Genomic DNA, 21,360 nt, shown 5'->3' with positions numbered 1-21,360 from the left:
GATCTCAGTAAAACTGTTTAAAAATTACTGGGGAGGGGGAAAAAAACAGCCTGGAAGCACAGGTACTATTTAAAAAAATAATCTCCTATGAATTAATTGGCTGTTAATGGGATAGTTTCTTTTAGCAGTTAAAAATAATTTTTTTTTGACATTTATTCATTTTTGAGAGACAGAGAGAAAGAGCACGAGCAGGGGAGGGGCAGAGAGAGAGAGAGAGACAGAATCCGAAGCAGGCTCCAGGCTCCGAGCTGTCAGCACAGAGCCCGATGTGGGGCTCCAATTCATGGACCTTGAGATCATGACCTGAGCTCAAGTTGGATGCTTAACAGACTGAGCCACTCAGGCTCCCCTCTTTTAGCTGATTTTTAAAATTACTGTCAAGCAGAGGTGAATATACAGTGAAAAATACTTCGGTGTGATTTAGTTGAATAATTTCTCCTCCTTTTATAAGATTTGTCACTACTGTTAAGCACAGGTATGTATACAGTTGACCCTTAAACAACACGGGTTTAAATCCGAAAGTCCACATAATACGTGCATGTTTTTACAGTACAGTAAGTGTATTTTCTCTTCCTTAGGATTTTCTTAACATTTTATTTTCCCTAGCTTACTTTATTACAAGGTTACAGTACACAATACATGTAACATACAAAATACGGGTTAATTGACAATTTATGTCATCAATAACACCTCTTGTCCAGAATAGGCTATTAGTAGGTACGTTTTGGGGGAGTTGAAAGTTACACGTGGATTTTCAGCCAACCCCTGTATTGTTCAAGGCCAGCTGCACTGTGAAGCTGATGAAGTTAAGGCTTCTGGACCCTCACAGAGCTCTTTCCAAAGTCCTGTATCTAATTTTTTATTAGGTACCCAAAGAACTGTAGGGCTACGGTTGCCATGTTTAGACTTAGAACACCATTCCCGCCTTGGATAAGCCTTGTGGACTTGGCAAAGTAGCTGAGGAGCTGCGAATAATATTTAAGACTTCCTCACCTTCTATTCAAGGATTGAGAAGCAATGTAATAGAGGAGAGGCCCACCCAGGGGCCCTCTGTGACCAAACCTTGGGGACGTTCAGTTCCAGTACCGCCAGAGAAGGAGTCTTGAAAGGTTGGTGGAAATGGGATATTTTACTACATTTGGGCCACGTTTCACACATGCTGAGTAAGAGAACCTTGCTGTTCTCTGCCTACTGGATGCACCGTTCCCTCAGTACACAGCACAGTACCTCCTTCCTGCAATTGCTTTCCTAGATGTACCCAGCCCGGTGTGAAATCTTCCTCCCTCCAACCGGGCACTGAAGACATTTCTCTTTCTTGGGCCGCCTGGGTGGCTCAGTGGGTTAAGCGTCTGCTCTCGGTTCAGGTCATGATTTCATGGTTTCTGAGTTCGAGCCCCCATGTAGGTCTCTCCCCTCTCAGTGCCGAGCCCTCTTCGGATCTTCTGTCCACTTCTCTCTCTCCTCCTCTTTCTCTCCCCTTCTCCCCCCTCACTTATGGGCTCTGTCTTTCTCAAAAATAAAGAAACATTTGAAAAAAAAAAAAAAGACATGTATCATTCTCAGAGCTGTGAGAGATTTAGACTCTAACTCCTATAACCATGCGATTTGGATAAGTCATCTTTCTGAGCCTAGAGTTCTCCAATAGTAATCCATTTGCCACACTAATCATGTGTTAATTTTATCATTAAGATGTTTTCTGATGGTCATAGTACTTCCTTACTGATCTCTGAGTTAGCATGAAGCTTAACTCAGACAATATATGTAAACATCTTTTGTAAACTATAAAATGCTGTACAAATATAAGGTAGCAGTGGAGGTGATATTCCAAATATTTAATGACCTGTAGGCATTGCTGTTGGCTAACCAGAACACTCTTCAACCACAGCCCTGGAACAGAGGTGGGTAGGCTAGATAAAAGACAGGTTTGGGGTTTCCTGAAGGAGAAGCTGTGGTAACATGGGCCTAGTGGAAAGGGGCTCAGCTATCAAAATATATTTTAGGGGTGCCTGGATGGTTCAGTAGGTTAAGGGTGGGAATCTTGGTTTCAGCTTAGGTCATGATCACATGGTCGTGAGATGGGGCCCTCTATGGGGCTCTGTGCTGACAGCTCAGAGCCTGCTTGAGATTCTCTCTCTCTCCCTCTCTCTCTGCCTCTTCCTCACTCCTTCTCTCTCTCTCTCTCTCTCTCTCTCTCAAAATAAATAAACATTAAAAGACATCTAAATATTTTAACCAGTATTTTAACTTGCATATCAGTACAATAATTATTGCTTTAAAAAAAGCAATACTCTTACTAATTTGCTAAAAAGCGAGAGTTCAACATGAACCTTTGTGTACATATGTAGTGTATGTGTGGTTGTTTTTCTTTTTTTAAGTATGCCCAATCCTCTCTTATATTCTACTGGTTTATAATGATGTTACAGAATTCAGTTAAGCCTTAAAGGCGTACTAATCAATCCTAATTTTTGAAGCCTCCTGTTTTTTAGTCTTAGAAATGTCCCAGATATAATCCAACATCAATTAGCATACAAAGAATGAGGAAAATCTCAACTAATAAGGGGAAAAAACAATCAACAGACACCAACTCTAGGGAGATATAGATGTAACAATGAGACAAAGACTTTTCTTAATGTTTATTTTTGAGAGAGAGAGAGAGCAGGAGAGGGGCAGAGAGAGAAGGAGACAGAGAATCTCAAGCAGGCTCCACTCTGTTAGCACAGAGTCTGATGTGGAGCTCAGACTCATGAAGCATGAGACTATGACCTGAGCGGAGATCAAGTGTGGGACGTTTAATGAGGGGCGCCTGGGTGGCTTAGTCGGTTAAGCATCCAACTTTGGCTCAGGTCATGATCTCATGGTTCATGGGTTCGAGCCCCACATCGGGCTCTGTGCTGACAGCTCAGAGCCTGGAGCCTGCTTTGGATCCTCTGTTTCCCTGTTTCCCTCTCTCTCTGCCCCTCCCCTGCTTGCATTCTGTCTCTGTCTCTAAGATAAATTAAAAAAAAAAAAAAAAAAAGAGTCAGATGCTTAATCTATTGATCCACCCAGGTGCTCCAAGGCTTTTAAACAGCTATTATAACAGTGCTCAAAGAAGCACAGATGAACATTCTTGAAACAAATGGTACAAAGAACATCTCAGCAAAGATATAAAGAAGAAATGAATGGAAAGATTTTTAATGAAAAATATAATAACTAAAATAAAAATTTATCAGATGACCTCAATAGAAGAATAGAGATGACAGAGGAAAGAGTCTACAAACTTAAAGATAAATCAATAAAATGATTCAATCTTAACAACAGAGAGAAAAAAAGAAAAAAATGAACAGAACCTCAGGGATTCATGAAGGCATATCTAAAGTTCTAATATATATTTCATCAGATGATTCACATAATCAAAAAGAAATAAGGAAGGGGAAACAGAAGAACAAAAATCAGAAAACAAACAGTAAAATGGTAAATATACATTCAAATATATAAAAAGTTAGAAAAAGTAGGCTTTAAAGCAAGAAAAATTAACAAGTATGAAGAGGGACATTACATAATAATAAATGGGTCAAATTGTCAAGAAGACATAATAATCCTAAGTGTATATACATCAAACCACTGGGCTTCAAGACACATGAAGCAAAAATACAAACAAATGTACAATTGTAACTGGAGATTTCACTACTCCTCTCTCATGTATGTATGTATGTATGTATTTATTTATTAAAAAAATTTTTTTAAACGTTTATTCATTTTTGAGAGTGAGAGAGACAGAGCATGAGCAGGGGTGGAACAGAGAGAGAGGGAGACACAGAATCCACAGCAGGCTCCAGGCTCCGAGCCGTCAGCACAGGGCCCGATGCGGGGTTCGAACTCATGGACCGCGAGATCATGACCTGAGCCGAAGCTGGACGCTCAACCGACTGAGCCACCCTACTAGGGGCGACAGGCGCCCCTACTCCTCTCTCATTAATAAATGATACAGCTAGACAGAAAATCAGCAGGGATATAGAGGAGTTGAGTTACACTATCAAACAACTGGATCTAATAGACATTTATAAAGTATTCCACCTGATAACAGCAGAATACACGTTCTTTGTAAGTACTTCATCAAGACAGACCGCATCCTGGGTCATAAAACAAAATTCAACAAGTTTCGAAGAATTTAAATCATATAAAGTATGTTCTCTTTATAGAACCATAATGAAATTGAACTAGAAATCAACAACAGAAAGATAACCAGTAAATCTCCACACTCTTGGAAATTAACGTACACCTAAGTATACCTACGGATTGAAGAGAAAGTCCCAAAAGATATTTTAAAGTATCTTTGACTGAACAAAAAGGAAAACACAGCACATAAAAATTTGTGGGATGAGGTTAAAGCAGTGCCTAAAGGGGAATGTATAATGTTTATAAATGCTTATAATGTTTATAAATTTAAAAAGCTTGTATTAGAAAAGAAAAAAGTTCTCAAATCAACAGAATGAACTTCCATCTTAAGAAAGTAAGAAGAGTGCAATAAACACAATGTAAGCAGAAGGAAGGAAATCATAAAGATGAGAAATCAATGACGTTGAAAACAGAAAACAACAGAAAAATCAATGAAATCAAAGCCTGGGTCTATGAAGAGATGAATTCAATTAATAAGCTCTAGTCATACTGACAATTTAAAAAAAAAACACAAATTGATAATATCAGTAATGGAAGAGGGAATATTACTATAGCCCCACAGATAGTAAAAAGAAATATCATGAACGGCTCTACCTACATAAATTCAGTAACTTAGATGAAATGGACCATTTCCTTAAAAGCCACAAACTTCTGGGGTGCCTGGCTGGCTCAATCAGTAGAGCATGTGACTCTTGATCTTGGGGTCGTGGGTTCAAGCTTCCTGTTGTTGTTAGGGATTACTTAAAAATAAAATCTTTTTTAGGGTGCCTGGGTGGCTCAGTTGGTTGAGTCATGATCTCATGATTCATGAGACAGATCCCCATGTTGGGCTCTGTGCTGACAGTGTAGAGCCTGCTTGGGATTCTCTCTCTCCCTCTCTCTCTCTGTCAAAATAAATAAACATTAAAAAATGAAATTTTTTCATTTCAAAAAATTTTTAACATTAGGTTTTAATTTTTTTTTATTTTTGAGAGACAGAGAGAGACAGAGTGTGAGCAAGTGAGGGGCAGAGAGAGAGGGAGACACAAGATCCAAAGCAGGCTCCAGGCTCTGAGTCTGACGTGGGGCTCAAACCCACAAACTGTGAGCTCATGACCTGAGCCGAAGTCAGATGCTTAACCGACTGAGCCACCCAGGCACCCCTAAAATCTTTTTTAAAAGAAAGGGTTGTGGGTCAAAGCTCCATGTTAGGTGTAGAGATTACTTAAAAATAAAATCTACTTTGGGGTGCCTGGGTGGCTCAGTCGGTTAAGCGTCCGACTTCAGCTCAGGTCACGATCTCGTGGTCCGTGAGTTCGAGCCCCGCGTTGGGCTCTGGGCTGATGGCTCGGAGCCTGGAGCCTGTTTCAGATTCTGTGTCTCCCTCTCTCTCTGCCCCTCCCCCATTCATGCTCTGTCTCTCTCTGTCTCAAAATAAATAAACGTTAAAAAAAATTAAAAAAAATAAATTAAATCTGTTTTGTTTTTTTTTTTATAAAGCCACAGACTTCCAAAACTCACCTAAGAAGAAATGGGTAACATATATATTAAAGAAATTGAATCCATAAGTTAAAATCTTAAAACAAACAAATGGGGCACTTGGGTGGGTCAGTCAGTTAAGTGACCAACTCTATTTTGGCTCAGGTCATGATCTCAGGGTTTGTGGGATCTCAGGGTTTGTGGGATCAAGCCCCATGTTGGGCTCTGGGCTGAGAGTATGGAGTCTGCTTGGGATTCTCTCTCTTCCTCTCTCTCTGCCCCTCCCCTGCTCATACTCTGTCACTCTCTCTCTCAAAATAAATAAACTTTAACCAGACAAACAAAAAACCTCTTCAGGCCCAGATGTTTTCACTGGTGAATTCTATCCAACTTTGAAAGTACAAATAACACCAATCTTATGCAATCTCTTCCAGAAAATGGGAGAGTAGGGAACACTTCCTAACTTATTTTATGATGCTAGAATTGCCTTGATACCAAAACTAGACCAAGACAGTGCAAGAAAACTATAGACCAATATCCCTCATGAAAAGTACACAAAAATCCTCATGAAAATAGTAGATAATCAAATCCAGTAATATATACAAACAGTAATACTGCATGACCAGGTAGGGTTTATCCTGGGAATGCAAGGCTGGTTCCAAATTTAAAAATCAATCAATGTAATTCACTATATTAAAAAGAGAAAAATTGACAAAAGCATATCAAATAATGCAGAAAAAGTATTTGAAAACATCCAGCATCTATTCATGATAAAAACTCTCAGCAATCTAGAAATAAAAGGGAATTTTAACTTGATAAAGGAAATCTGCAGAATATCTATAGCTAACATCGTGCCTAATGGTGAAAGACTGAATGCTTTCCTTTAAGATCTGGAACAAAGCAAGGACGTCCTCTCTCATTATTCCTATTTGATATAGTACTGAAAGTCCTAGTCAGTAAAATAAGACAGAGGAAGAAAATAAAATGAATGTTAATTAGAAAGAAAGGATATGTGCCTATACGCAAGTGACATGATGTCCTGTAGAGAATCCCAAGGAATCTACAAAAATATGTCCTGATAAACAAATTAAGCACAACCACAGGGTATGAAGTCAACTCACACACACAAAAAAGGATATTTCTATGTATTACAATGAATAATCTGGAAACTAAAATTTTAAAAATATATATCATTTAAAAAATTAAAAAAATTTTTTAATGTTTATTTTTGTGTGTGTGAGAGAGAGAGACAGAGCACGAGCGGGGGAGGGACAGAGAAAGAGGGAGACACAGAATCCCAAGCAGGCTCCAGGCTCTGAGCTGCCAGCACAGAGCCTCATGTGGGGCTTGAACTCATGAACCATGAGATTATGACCTGAGCTGAAGTCGGACGCTTAACCAATTGAGCCACCCAAGCACTCTTCATTTAAAATTTTTAAAAAAATATTTAGGTATAAATCTAACAAAACTTATACAGGATCTGTATGCTGACAATTATAAACACTGAGGAAAGAAACGAAAGGACATAATAAATGGAGACATACTGTGTTCATGGGTTAGAATACTTGATTTAGTTAAACATCATTTTTTCCAGGTAAACCTATAGATGTAATGTAATTCCAATAAATATTCCAATAGGATTTCTGCAGATACAGACAAGCTGATTCTAAAATTTGTTTGGAAAGGCAAAGGGGCCGGAATAGCCAAAACAAATTTTTTTTTTTTTATAAATTTTTTTTAACGTTTATTTTTGAGACAGGGAGAGACAGAGCATGAAGGGGGGAGGGTCAGAGAGAGGGAGACACAGAATCTGAAACAGGCTCCAGGCTCTGAGTGGTCAGCACAGAGCCCGACGCGGGGCTCGAACTCACGGACCGTGAGATCATGACCTGAGCCGAAGTTGACCGCTTAACCGACTGAGCCACCCAGGTGCCCCCAAAACAAATTTTTTTATTGAAGTATAATTGACATTTAATATCATTATTTTCAGGTGCACGTCATGGTGATTCGATATTTTTATATGTTATGAAATGATCCCCATGATAAATCTAGTGACCAACTGTCAAAAAGTTATTACAATATATTTTTAAAAATTTTTAAATGTTTTATTTATTTTTGAGAGAGAGAGAGACAGCATGAGTGGGAGAGGGACAGGGAGAGAGGGAGACATAGAATCCGAAGCAGGCTCCAGGCTCTGAGCTGTCAGCACAGAGCCTGACGCGGGGCTCGAACTCATGAATTGTCATATCATGACCTGAGCTGAGGTCGAACACCCAACCAAGCTGAAGTCGAACCCCCAACCGAGCCATCCAGTTGCCCCAGTTATTACAATATTATTGACTATATTTCCTATGCTGTACATTAGCCAAAACAATTTTGAAAAAAATGATAAAGTGGGAAGAATCAGTGTACCTGATTTTAGGACTTACTGTAAAGCAAGAGTAATTAAGACAGTGTGGTGTCAGTGGAGGGATGAAGGCCTAGATCAATGGAACAGAATAGGATGTCCAGCAATTGACAAAATGTGGATTGTTGACAAAGGTACAAAAGCAATTCAATGGAGGGGCGCCTGGGTGGCGCAGTCGGTTAAGCGTCCGACTTCAGCCAGTCACGATCTCGCAGTCCGTGAGTTCGAGCCCCGCGTCAGGCTCTGGGCTGATGGCTCGGAGCCTGGAGCCTGTTTCCGATTCTGTGTCTCCCTCTCTCTCTGCCCCTCCCCCGTTCATGCTCTGTCTCTCTCTGTCCCAAAAATAAATAAAAAACGTTGAAAAAAAAAAACCCAAAAAAACCCAAAAGCAATTCAATGGACAAGGGAGAGTCTTCAATATATGGTATTGGGACAACTGAACACCCATATGCAAAAGTATCCCACAAAAAAGCCCTAAGAAATCTTGACCTCAAGAGCTTGTCTGGCTCAGCTGGTAGAACATACGACTCTTGATCTCGGGGTTGCAAGTTTGAGCCACGTGTTGGGCATGGAGCCTACTTAAAATTTAAAAAAATCGACTTCAATCTCATACTTGATATAGAAATAAACTAAAAAATGGGGCACCTGAATGACTCAGTTAAGTGTCCGACTTCAGCTCAGGTCATGATCTTATGGTTTGTGGGTTCAAGCCCCGCCTTGGGCTCTGTGCTGACAGCTTGGAGCCTAGACCCTGCTTGGGATTCTGTGTCTCCTTCTCTCTCTCTGCCCCTCTCCACTCGTGCGTTTTCTCTCTCTCTCTCAAAAATAAATAAACATTAAAAATAAAAGAAATTAACTCAAAAATGGATCATAGATGTAAAAGTGAAAACTATAAAACTTTTAGAAGAAAATATAGTGGAAATGTTCTTGACTTGAAATTAGGGGCAGCTTTCTTAGATGTGACACCAAAACCCTAAGAGAAAAATTGTTAAATTGGACTTTATTAAAATGAAAAGCTTTTGCTTTGCTAAAGAAACTAGAAGAATGAAAAGGTATAGACAGGGGGAAAATATTTTCAAATCACATATGCAACAAAACTCTCAAAATTCAATGGTAGGAAAACAAAAAACCCAACTAAAAAAAAAAAAAAAGCTCGAGGAAACCATCTTGTTAGAGTTGAGATCTTATGATCTTTAAAGTAAGGTACCTACTGTGATAGGAAACAATGACAATGCCTTTTGTTTGATTTTTTCCAATGTCTTAAAATATGGTCCTTCCAGGGGGCGCCTGGGTGGCTCAGTCGCTAAGGGTCTGACTTCTGCCCAGATCGTGATTCACGGTTAGTGGGGTTCGAGGCCTGCGTGGGGCTCTGTGCTGACAGCTCAGAGCCTGGAGCCTGCTTCAGGTTCTGTGTCTCCCTCTCTCTCTGCCCCTCCCCTGTTTGTGCTTTGTTTGCCCCTCTCTCAAAAATAAATAAACATTAAATTAAAAAAAAAAAGTGCTTCCATTCCAGGGCACCTGGGTGACTCCGTCAGTTGAGTGACCGAGTTCCGCGCAAGTAATGATCTCACACAGCTCGTGAGTTTGAGCCCACGGTTGTCAGCGCAGAACTTGCTTTGGATCTTCTGTTCCCCTCTCTCTTTACCCCTTCCCAGCTTGCGCTCTCTCTCAGAAATAAATATATCTGAAAAAAAAAAGTATAGTGCTTCCTGGATAATTTATATCACTATAAGTGGGAGCAAAACTAATTTTACAATTTAAGTCTGCTTAATAGTATGGGATAAGTATAAGCCAAGCATTTTATTTGCTTAAGATTATTCAAGTGATCAGCTCTTCCAGAAAGCTCTCCTTGAGCCTTACATCTGATTTTGGTTTTCCTCCCCGGTGCTTTGACAGGTTCCTGTGCATATATATCTTTATCACAGTGCCTTCCTTACCTTACAATATCAACCTGTCTCTTAATGGTAGCTTTCGCTTTATCCCTAAATCCTAGCACAGTAACTGACACAACATATAGTAACCACTTGGTGTGTTTGTTGAACAAGACTTGCAAAGAAGAAATAAAAATTATTAATAAAGTAATTAAATGACAACAAAAACAACAGATCTGATAGCATTATGATGTTTTTGGAATGCCACTTGACACTTAGTAAATACTCAACAAGTGTTAGTTTGTTCATTCAATAGATATTCGTTAGATATCTACTATGTGTGAAGCACTGTTACAGGGGATAAGATACTGCAAGTTACAAGCACCTTAAGTTATAGCTGTTAGAGCGATGAACAGCACAGACCACAATGCCTGCTCTCATGGAACTTACATATTTTTGAGGGTTTTTTTTGTTTGTTTTAGAGAGAGAGAGAGAGCATGAGTCACAGAGAGGCAGAGAGAGAGAGACAGAGAGAGGGAAAATTTCAAGCAGGCTCTGTGTTGATCTAGCACAGAGCCCAACGCAGGGTTTGAACTCAGGAACTGTGTAATCATGACCTGAGCAAAAATCAAGAGTTGGACGCTTAACCAACTGAGCCACCCAGGCACCCCTGGAATTTACATTTTAATAGAGGAGACAGACAGTAAGTAAAATAAATAGGTAAAATATGTAGTTTGTTAGATGTTTAAAAAGGCAAGAGGCAAAAGCCTTAAACATGTAGCCACTTTACCAAAGTGAATTTGTATGAGGAAAATAAACACATGAAAACATGGTCAACATCATTAGCCATTAAGAAAAAGCTAATTAAAACATGATGAGATACTATTTAAAACTTTTTTTTTTTTTTAATTTTAGAGAGGGAATACGTGGTGAGTGGGGGAGAGGGACAGAGGGAGAGAGAGAGAAAGAGAGAGAGGGAGGGTCTCAAGCAGGCTCCATGCTCAGTGCAGAATCGAACATGGGGCTCGTGACCTGAGATCAACCCTGGGATCATGACCTGAGCCAAAATCAAGAGTGAGACACTCAACAAAACTGAGCCACCCGGTGCCCCTAAACCATGATGAGATACTATCATATACCTATTAAGAATGGGAAAAAACAGTAACTACAGCTAAAACTCTCATTCATTGCTGGTGGGAATATATTTGGTACTTAGGAAAACAATTTACCTGTTTCTTATAAAGTTAAACACATAGTTACCATATGGTCCAATGATCCCTCTCCTAAATATTTACCTTAGACAAATGAATCTTATGTTTACCCAAAAACCTGCACAGCAATGTTTATATCAGCTTTATTCCAAACCATTGCCAAACACAGGAGACAACCCAAAGGTCCTTCAATGGGTGTATTAACTGTGTACATTCATACTCCTTAGCATTAAAATACTATATAGTGATATTTACTTTTGCTAGTATAATATGAATACTATTTAGCAATAAAAAGGAGCTATTATATGCAGCAGCATGAATGAGTCTCAAAGACATTATGTGGCATGAAAGAAGTCAGCCTCAAAAGATTATGTACTATGTGATTCCATTTATATGACATTTGGGAAAAAGGCAAAGTAAAGGAGTGATAGAGAACAAATCAGTGATTGCCAGGGGTTAGGGATTGGGGGGGGGAGAATGTGACTCACGGAATAGCACGGGGCGGGGGGATTTTGGCGTGGATAACGGAACTGTCTGTACCCTGATCTCTCTCTTTCTCTCTGTCTGTCTGTCTGTCTGTCTCTCTCTCTCTCACACACACACACACACGTCAATTTTGCTATCTGGTTTTTTTTTTAATGTTTTATTTTATTATTTTTGAGAGAGACAGAGACAGAATGCGAGTGGGTTAGGGGCAGAGAGAGAGGGAGACACAGAATCGGAAGCAGGCTGCAGGCTCTGAGCCGTCAGCACAGAACCCGATGCAGGGCTCGAACTCACAGAGCTGTGAGATCACGACCTGAGCCAAAGTCGGATGCTCAACCGACTGAGACACCCAGGCGCCCCAAGCTATCTGTTAATTTAAAAAAGAAAAGAAAGCCTACACCTAGGGGCCTCTTGGTGTTTTTTAAGAATGTCTCACAAGCACGTATTATTACTTTTTTAAACTAATAACTTAAATACATTATAAGAACTCAAGTCAATTTCTAACTACAGGATCTCCCAAATAGAGATTTTGTTTGGACCGTATTTTATTTTGTAGACAAGAATGGACTTCGCTGCTCTAAGTATGATTTCAAGCGATTGTAAATGAGTGCTTCTAAAGGGATTTCCAGCAGTGAGTTCCCTTAAAAAGATTTAGTGTAAACAGTTTGGCAACTCCTCAAAGAGTTAAACATAGAATTCCCATACGACCCACCGATCCCACTTTAACGTGTGTACCCTAAAGAATTGAAAACAGGTATTCAAAGAAGTACACGCACCCTCATGTTCATAGCAGCACTATTCACAATTGCCAAAAGGTGGAAACAACCTAAATGTCCACCAACTGATGAATGCATAAACAAAATGTTGTATATCCATGCAATGGAATTGTATCCAGCTATAAAAAAGGAATAGAGGACCGACATATACTACCATACGGATGAGGCTCAAAAACATTATGCTAAGTGAAAGAACCAGACAGATAAAGGTCACATAGTGTATGATTCCATTTACGTGAAAAATGCACAGTAGATAAATCTAGAGACAGAAGGCAGATTAGTGGTTGCCAGGGGCTGGGGGAGGGGAGACTAGGGACTGACTACTTACTGGTTACTGTGGGTCTCCTTGGGGTGATAAAAATGTTTTGGAACTAGACAGAGGTGATGATGATCCAATATAGTGAATGTATTAAATGCCATTGAATCGTACACTTCAAGATGATTGATTTTATATTCTGTGACTTTTGCCTCAAATTTGGAAAAAGATGAAGCGTGTCCCTGTAATCTTACTCGCATTTGTAGCAGAATCTTGGTTTTTCATGGAAATTATAATGGAGGAATTAAGTTTAGTCCATTTCTGAATAGTTAGGAACTCTGAATGGGATTCAAATTAATCTGTGATATGTACTTTTTTTGAAAGTGACCCAGATACTCTAAAATGTTCAGAGGAATTAAGTATTTGCAAGAGATACGAATCAACATAATGTACTCCCTTTGCCCTTTGTAGGAGTTTTTCGATGTTCCTCATATGTAAAAGGTATCTACGAATACTTAATTATACCAAAATCCTTTTTTGGATTATATTCTCTTCGGTTGCCCTAGTGGCTCTAGCAACTTGCGAGATGCTTTGCCTGTCAAAGGACCTTTTTGTTGTGATGTTGACCTAAGGGCGGAGGAAAAAAAGAGTAAAGGGAGTGAGGCGTCAGCGGCAAAATTTGAATTTTGGCCGCCAGTGCTTCTCAAAAATTTTGAAATCTCAGGTTTGATGATGGTTAATGATGCTTCCTTTAACCACCCAAGCCTCTTTTCTCGAAAATTCTTAAATATCTTGTTTTTCTTTTGAGAGCTTGTAAAAACCTGTGCATAATGCATACCAAATGACCATCCTTTAAAAATTTAAATTCCTTCACTGAAGTTCATTGTTTGTGATATTTCCCTTTTGTTGACTCTTAACCCTGATCTTGTAGATTTCAGGTAAAAGTCCTGAGCTGGATATTCTTGGCCCTTTCCAGACTAGCTCTTATTTTTTCCCCAGTGTTCCTCGTGCCCTGGCAGGCCAACATTCACTGATTTTGTCAATGGGCTCCCAGAACCTCTGGTTTCCCGTAGGGTTCAACCAAAGGGAGGCACACGCAAGAGATCAGAGGGGAGGAGCAGAGGGAAGTCGGGGTATCTATTCACCTGCCTCCTTCTCTGCAGGTTATGGGTTGACTATGGCTGTTCTTCTACCAAAGGTCTTCGCTTCTATTGTGTGATCTTCTCCTACAGCTACAGCCACAGCCACAACTTCACTAACAGCTCTTTCTCTATGCCAGATAGTTCTCTTTTTTGCCCTTTCTGTCTTAAGGATGGTTAAAGGCTCCACACGCTTTTAGTCCTCTGGTACAATACCTTCCCTTGCTGGTTTCCCTTAACCCTGCACACAGGACTGGCTACATAATTTGTGAGGCCCAGCGCAAAAATGAAAATGTAGGACCCTTTGTTTAAAAATTACAAAGAATTTCAGGGGCTCCTGTATGGCTCAGTCAGTTGAGAGTCCGACTTCTGCTCAGGTCACGATCTCGCAGTTTGTTGAGTTCGAGCCCCTGTGTTTCCTGCCAGGACTCATGGGTTCTTGCTCTCCCTCTTAAAATTGTGGTTCCTATAGGGGTTCTGGAAAAGTAGCTGTTATCTATACTTACATTTAAATTGCCCCGTGGTGCAATGTAAAACTTTTTAATAGATTTGCATCCCCCTAGGAAATTCAGTTAATCTCTCTCTCCCTTCCTTGCCCTCAACAGCTAACAAAGCCACCCATTTGGGAAGCATCCTGGGCCGCCACAGCCCTTGAGCACCACCCGTGTACTAACACCAGAGCTGAAATGTGTGACTCCTCAGCATGACTTCTGGGCAGGGGCGGGGATTTTTAGCAGTGGTTTCCAGAGTTAGTCCCTCTTTGTTTTTTGTATTGTATTCAGAATCTACTAAATATACTAGCTTTTTTTTTTTTTTTTTTCCTTCTCTTGGAACTAGGACTTAAACTGAGGACCATCTCATAGCCTGGAACGTATTTTCTCTCTCTGGCCAGAAAGTTGCCTGAGATAGCAATCTCTTAGCATTACTACACAAACACCAGTTAGCCTCCTGTCTTGAGTAAGGTCTGCTCTGTCAACACCATCCTTAACAGACTTGGGGGTTGAAGTGACTTATGCTATCTTATTGGTTTTCAAATGGGAGCCCCATAAGCCCTTCTGTGCCATGATTTTTTGCTTTCACTGCTTGGGTTGTTACAGATTTTTTTTTTTTTTTTTTTTTTTTTTAAATTTTTTTTTCAACGGTTTTTAATTTATTTTTGGGACAGAGAGAGACAGAGCATGAACGGGGGAGGGGCAGAGAGACAGGGAGACACAGAATCGGAAACAGGCTCCAGGCTCCGAGCCATCAGCCCAGAACCCGACGCGGGGCTCGAACCCACGGACCGCGAGATCGGTGACCTGGCCGAAGTCGGACGCTCAACCGACTGCGCCACCCAGGCGCCCCATTGGGTTGTTACAGATTTAAGGAGGATAAAGAAATGAGCCTGAGTAACAGCCTACAACCGTATTGTTTCATTGCTTTAACTTGCCTTCACCACTGAGCCTCCGTCAACAACTGCATTACAACCTTACATCCTTCACTCATCCCTAGAGCACACATGGTCCCTTGACTTGGTCATGTTGCCTCCAGAGACTTCACCCTGCAGCCTTGGATAGAGCAGGAAGCATAGTGGTATATGCTTCTCCCCTATTTATCCATACCTCCAGTTTTTCCAGCTTTTAAGAAGTTTTCCTCACCAGCTACCTTTAATATAAAGGAACATATTATCCAGAAGGGTTCCCTTCTTCAAAGAGTTACCACATATATTGTCTCATCTTTTCTCTGAAATGCAAATTTTCTCTCAAAGAAGACAAACTTTTATTTCAAAACGGGGTCACATGTAAACATAATTCCAGCTGTTTGAAATCCGGAGCACGCACACATACACACACACACACACACACACACACACACACACACAAAAGACTCCTAGAACAATAAACAAATGTTCACTGGGCCTAAAACATTTTATTTGGTTATGAGTTGGATACATTTCCATTTCTATTGAGCTCTGATCTGTTCTTGAGATAGGCAACTAAGCAGCGTGGCCTCAGATATGATCCTTTTCTTGTGGAAGCCAATAGCATTCCCTAGACTTTCAGTCTGGACAGTGGAAGGGGCAGGAGAGGTCTTGCACCCAAACTGCAAAGGAGAGAACTTAGATCCACAGTTCCGTGCGGGGTAACAGAACTGGTAAGTAGGGAGTTGAGGATTTTGCCTAGTGCATCTGATTCCTAATTCATTCAATTTTGAAGTGGCTCTGTGCAGATGTATATTTTAGGGGAAAATCTACCCCCAATTTAAATTTGCCTGTTCCTCTGTTACCCATTCCTCTGCCCATTTACCTTCCCGTACATTGTCTTCTGTATGGTTGAATGGGTCCTGAACAATTACTTGTTCACCTCGCCCTCTGCAGTGTTCATTCCATTCCCATCATCCTACCCCCCCTGCCAGCTTACCTCCCAAAGGCAGGTAAGACCGGTCCCGAATGTCTCATAGTACTAAAATTGCCATTTTGCATGTACTATACTCCAAGCCGGTACTGTATTTCCATAGCTTAGAACATTTTATAATTATTAACAATTCATAGTAATTGACTATGTCTGATAATCTTAAATTTTTAATGTTTTAGAAGACAATGATTTCACTTTTAAATTTATTTCAAATCGATTTGAAGTATTTCAAGCATTCAACAGAAATAGGGGAAACAGTATAATAAAGAGCTTCAACAATTATCCATATTTCACTAATTTTGTTTTATTTATCCCCTCTTTTTGGGGTGAGGGGGCTGGAGTATTTGAAAATAAGTCCTCAACTTACACTCACCCCAAATCCTTCATTATGCATCTCTAATAGATAAGAACTAAAGGAGAAACATAACCACATTGCCATTATCACATCTATAATATCTATTTCACATATCTATGATACCTACATATATCATATCACCTTGATAATCTCTCAACATTTATATCAAGTCCACATTTTAATTCCCCATCTCAACAATGTCTTTTTAACTACTGGTTTATTCACATCAGAGCCACACAAGATCTAAACACTGCATTTGGTTTACTAGGCATTTTAAAAGCCATTATCTACATGCATTTGATCTTCACATTAAACCGATGAAACACGTTTGTTTCTGGTTCACAGATGGGTGAACTGGGGCTCAGAGACGTTAAGAAACCTCCTCGAGGTCTCACTGCTGATAGAGCCAGACCCAAAATTTGAATTAAGGGCTGACAAAGTCCAAAAAAGAGTCCATTCCAGTCCTTCCCTTTCAGGCTACCAGAACTTTCCCTGTGCTGCAGAGAGGCAAGAGGCCTAGTGGTTAGGAGAGAGGGTTTGGGCTAGGCTGGCCTGGCTGCGAATTGGAGCAGGTTATGTAACCTGAACCTCCATTTCTGTCTGCATTTGTAAAGTAAGGATAATGACGGTTTGGGGCTGATTAAATAGGCTTGTACATGTCTAGTACTTAGCACAGCACTTGGCACATAGAAAGCCCTCAGTAAACCTCGGTGATTATTATTAGTGTACAGGAGGAGAAAGAACCAGAGTGTTTGTTTTTTTGTTGGTAGCTCAGGAAACGTAGTTCATCACTATTAACACAAATTGTTTAGGATTGAAGTTGAAGTGGGGTTGGCGTAGGATGGGAGTGGGGTAGCCATTCTGCCTGGATTGGAGAAGGGAGCCCTGGACAGAAAGACTTCAATAGGCATCCAAAGGGTTCTCTGAAGGCCTCAGCTGGAAAACAGTTAAACATGTCTTCTGAAGGCTAACCCTGGCTACCTCCACAGAGGGAAAAACAGTGGGTGTCAGACAGGGTGGGATGGAGACTTCTCAATGTTTATTTGAATTTGGAACCATGTGAATGCATTAAAAAACAATCTCTTATTATAGGGGTAAACACGGAGAATGGTAAGACTAGGATCTGATGAGAATAAGAATGCGCTCACATTTTTTTTGCAGCCCTAGGAGGCCTTAGGTCATACAAGGTGGGCTTTGCACCAGGATTAGGACTATTTCAGCCTGACTCTGATTTCAAAGATCCAAGGTGACATTTTGATTTTAGTTATCCTCCCTCAGATTCTCACTCTAAGAGTCCAGGACCACAGTTTACAGATTTGGGGTTATCCACCCCGTGGATTGTCTTCAAGCATATGAATTGTTGTGGGTTGAGCCTATTGGCTAAATAACGTCTTTGCATGTGTCATCTGTGCATCTAGCAGTGTTTTCGAGTTCCTTGAGCCATAGATTATTTTTGATGGTTAAATAAGTGAAGATTCTGGGAACCTGATTTTCTAGACTCCTTGGGAAGGGAAGAGGCACATAATCCCACCCATAATCAAGAACTTGTCTAGCCATTGTTCTAAGGCCTTTACATATATTAACTCATTTAAAACTCACAGCACTACACCGTAGACACCATTATCCCAATGCTACAGGCAAAGAAACGGAATCAAGTGAAGTTAAGTAACTTGTTCAAGGTCAGAGCCTGGACTAACCATGAGGCAATACTACCTCTCTGTTGGTAGTGGCCAAAGCATGCAGGGGTCTTTGAAGGTGACTCAAGCATGGCTGGTTGTGTAGCAGCAATTCCTTGGGTCCCAAATTCCAAACCCTTCCTTTTCTGCATCTTCCGGTTTAGGAGCAGGAAAGGCCAGAGTGTGAATTTCTGACCCTGGGCAATTAATTTACTTACTCTCTCTTAGCTTCAGGTTTGTCTGTGGGGGCGGGGGCGGAGGTGGGAGGGACAGGGGAGTTTTAGATGGAAAGACCTCTCCTTGCATTACATGTACGGGTATGTGCTGGGGTTGGGGTGTCGAGGTGCGCTGCTTTTTCCAGGTCTCTTAAGGTTAACAGGTAATGTTTGGAGGTTCTGTCCCAGCTAACTCCGTCCAAGATGTCAGGCCCCCAGGCAGTGATGGCGCTCAAGCTTAGCTATTCTTCCTCCACTAGGAAAAGGGCTGTCACTGGGGCCAGCTCCGGCTGCAGCTGGGCTGGAGGGAGAGGGAGGGGTGTCCTAGGGAGCGTCTTTCTCCCTTGAGGGTGTTAGAGATGAGACTGTGTGCTCAACAAGGCTTCTTGGAGGTAGTGACAGTGCAGTGGAGTCCTAAAGGTCTAGCAGGAGTTAGTAATAAGCGATGGAGGGGTAAGGGTTAGAAATCGCGCCCCCCCCCCCCCCCCCCCGCCCCAGGCAGAACAAAGAAGCACCACCCGGCTTACAGTACAGAGGAGGGGCTGGGAGAGTGGAGAGGTCCGTAGAGGCGAAATCACGCAGGGGCTTCAGAGCTTGCCTTTATTCTAAGAGCAATTGGGAAGGTTTTGAAGGAGTGTAGATAGGAGTTTTAGAGACTCCTCTGGCCGCTAGAGAATGGGTGGGAGGGGAGAAGCAGGCTATCACAGAAAGCAGTCGGGTTGGTTGTAAGAGACCGAGGACCGAAGTAAGGGCGGGAGGGCGGGGGGGTGGGAGCAGCGACCGAGCATCTGAAGCCTTTCTCCGTCCCCGCGACACTGCGCTGTCCGTCAGCTTTCTTTGCTTCTATGGAAGGACCCCATAAAGGAGGGCTGGGCACCGGCCCAAAGCTTATCGAGTGAAATAGCCCAGAGCCCCCTATTCTTGCGGGGGTTCTCTGGTCCAGGAGCCTCAGAACTGGTAGGGTTAGGCGGGAGAGCTTACCATTGCTAAAGAACCGTTACCCCTGAAAATACACACAAACCTCGGCCGCTTTTGGCAGCAGCCTCCTCCGCCCATGACCTCATGCTTTAAGCTCCCATATAGCCTTCCCCCGCCCTGTCCCCACCCAGCGCCCGAGTGGGGGTGGGGGTGGGGGTGGGGGACAGTGGTGAAGGTCCGGGTAGCGGGAGCACCTTACTTATGCTGCGCGAGATTTTAAGGGGAAGGGACGCAACAATTTCCCCACACTGAAAAAAAGCATGGTTTAACTTTCCCTTGAGCAAAAACTACTCTCTTGTGTTGTGGGCCCTTCAAGAGACAGATGTCTCAGACCCGACTCGAGGTGGTCTGTTTAGCCGGCCACCTTTGGTTCACGTTCCCTCGGACCGGGAGAGAAGCCTGGAAACGCTGGGGTCCCGCGCCGGGCCGACGGGCGGCCGCGCCTTTGCGGGACCCGGGGGCCGTCCCGCTCTCGCCCCCCCTGGCGCCGCCGAGGTTTGAACCCTAGGCTCGCCTTTCAGCCCGCGCCCTGCCCCCTGCTCGCAGCTGCTCTCGGTTTGGGTGCAGCGGTTTCCCCCGCAGAGGAGGAGGAGGAGGAGACAGCGCGAGGAGCGACTCCCGGCTCGGGTTTCCGCACCAATGCCGAACAGCCCCGGGCGGCCCCCGGCGACCGTCCCTCCTCCCCGGCACCACGTTCCACAGTCATGGCGCGCGAGGAGGGGCGAGCGCGCGCCGCCGAGGCACCCGCGCCCCCTCCCCTCCCCTCTCGGCCCCGGCTCCTCTCCTAGGCAACCTCCCTCCCCGGCCTGCAGAGCCGCGGAGATGGAGACCCCTCCCCAGAGAGCTGCGTTTCCAGCGCCGTCTGCAGCACCCCCTCCCCGCCCCCATCGGGGCGGAGGGATGGAGCCGCGCGCTTCGCGAACCTCCAGCCCCTTCCCGGGAGCCCCAGCCCCTCTCCCAGCCCCGCCGAGCCTGGGTGTAGTGGGGGTCGGCACGGGCCCTCTCCCCGCACTCCACCTAAACCTTAGTATCTTTGCAACCCCTTAAAAAATTAAGTGAACCCTCCCCCCCCCCCCAACCCCCGTCGTTAAATTGCAAAGCGCGTTACAATAACCGGGACGGCTACGCAGGAAGCAATCCTGCACTGGTCCGGGTCTAAGGCGGCAGCTTCCCGGCCACGCCGCCTTCTCCCGGGCCTCGATTTTCCGGTCACGCCGGAGAGTCCGCCACACCCCGGGGCTGACAGGTCCCGCGCGGGGCCGCAACTCGGTCCGCGTCCCCCGCCCCATCCTCGCCCAGAGTCTCGCCAGCCTACAAAAGGTGCAACCTCACGCAAATGCAGAGCACACAAATAAGGTCGGCTGCGCATCGCCGGGGAGGTTGCGAACAATGCGCCAGGCTGCCCGCGCCCGCCGAAGCGCGGCGCCCGGAGGGACAGGGGGCGCGGGTGGGGGCCGCGGCGGAGGACCCGCCGGCCGCGGCGCTGGACACCTTACTTCCTGCTTCCCCGCCCGCGGCCAGACCCAGCTCTGCGGAGGGATATCTCTCCCCTCCTCTGTCCCTCGCTCCCTTCCCCCGCCCTCCCCCTTTTTCTTCTGCTCCCCCCCCCCCACCCCGCCTTTCTCCTTTTGCAAGAAAATAATTTGACAGTCGATTTGCTGACAGGGGAGGAATTTGCATCCTGGATTAAAAAAAAAAAAAAGGCCGAGAGGAGCTTGGGAACGGTTGCTAGGGGTGGGTAATGGGTGAAAAAAGGGGGGCGCCGGGGAGCGGATAAGGAAGGTTAAGGGAGGGGGCGAGGGTGGGGAGCAATGCAAAAGGTAAGGCCAGGTTACCGCGGCTCGGCCCCGAGTGGGCTGCGGCCGGGGGAGGGGCGAGAGATACATATGTATTTCTGTCTCCCTAGCACACCCCCTTCCCTCTAAGCGATGGCTGAGAGGCGGTGCATGCAGATGGGGAGTAAGTTTCCTGAAGGGGAGGG

At 43.5% G+C, this 21,360-nt stretch overlaps 1 protein-coding gene across 5 annotated transcripts in view; it reads left to right on the top strand.

The window, feature by feature from the left end:
• The first annotated feature begins 1,030 nt into the window (after positions 1-1,030).
• TRERF1 (transcriptional regulating factor 1) overlaps positions 1,031-21,360 on the top strand; it is a 228,946-nt gene continuing 208,616 nt past the window's right edge. For 2 of the 5 annotated variants that reach the window (XM_058733958.1, XM_058733950.1), the window contains exon 1: positions 21,191-21,338. The gene's annotated coding sequence lies outside the window, so the exon portion shown is untranslated. Of the gene's footprint in view, positions 1,110-20,492; positions 20,736-21,065; positions 21,114-21,190; positions 21,339-21,360 lie in introns of those variants that run through there. The other 3 variants (XM_058733955.1, XM_058733953.1, XM_058733951.1) reach the window with 3 other exon arrangements.

Source organism: Neofelis nebulosa, chromosome 6 (assembly GCF_028018385.1).
Source record: "Neofelis nebulosa isolate mNeoNeb1 chromosome 6, mNeoNeb1.pri, whole genome shotgun sequence".
Lineage (NCBI taxonomy): Eukaryota > Metazoa > Chordata > Mammalia > Carnivora > Felidae > Neofelis > Neofelis nebulosa.
Note: the sequence above shows the minus strand (reverse complement) of the source record. Positions and strands in the feature narration are given on the sequence as shown.